The following is a 537-nucleotide window of genomic DNA, read 5'->3' as shown; positions in this document are numbered from 1 at the left end:
TTTATAGAATTTATAGAACCGGCCAGTTACCGGTTTAGTTTAACCGGCCGATTCTTGGACGGTTCAGCGATTTCTGAACAATTTTCTCTCCAGCGGTTATTAGCAGTGGATCGGACTGGTTTTATAGTTGGTTTTCAGTTTAACCGGTTCAACCAGCCGGTCCGGTCCGGTTTTCAGAACCATACTTTAAATCATCAATTCTATACATAATCCAATAGGTCATTTTATAATTAGCACAAACTTTAAGAGTTAAAGTTAAACTTTGCAGATTTACAACTTTGTGTACGGCACCAATGAGAGATACTAAATTGGAATATGTTCACCTGGTCTATTAGACACTATCACCATATTAGAGTCTTCCTATTTTTTAAAGTCATGATTATAGCTAAAAAAAACTATGAACGTAGATTAATGGTCACTGTTTTTGTCGTTATATCATAGTTATAAAATGTGACTTAATATACCATAGTCATAAAAATTTTAGGCAAAAGTTACTTTTTTATACTTATTTAAAAAGGAAAAGTCTAGAGGCCAATA

Source organism: Arachis ipaensis, chromosome B03 (assembly GCF_000816755.2).
Source record: "Arachis ipaensis cultivar K30076 chromosome B03, Araip1.1, whole genome shotgun sequence".
Lineage (NCBI taxonomy): Eukaryota > Viridiplantae > Streptophyta > Magnoliopsida > Fabales > Fabaceae > Arachis > Arachis ipaensis.
This window is presented reverse-complemented; position numbering follows the sequence as displayed.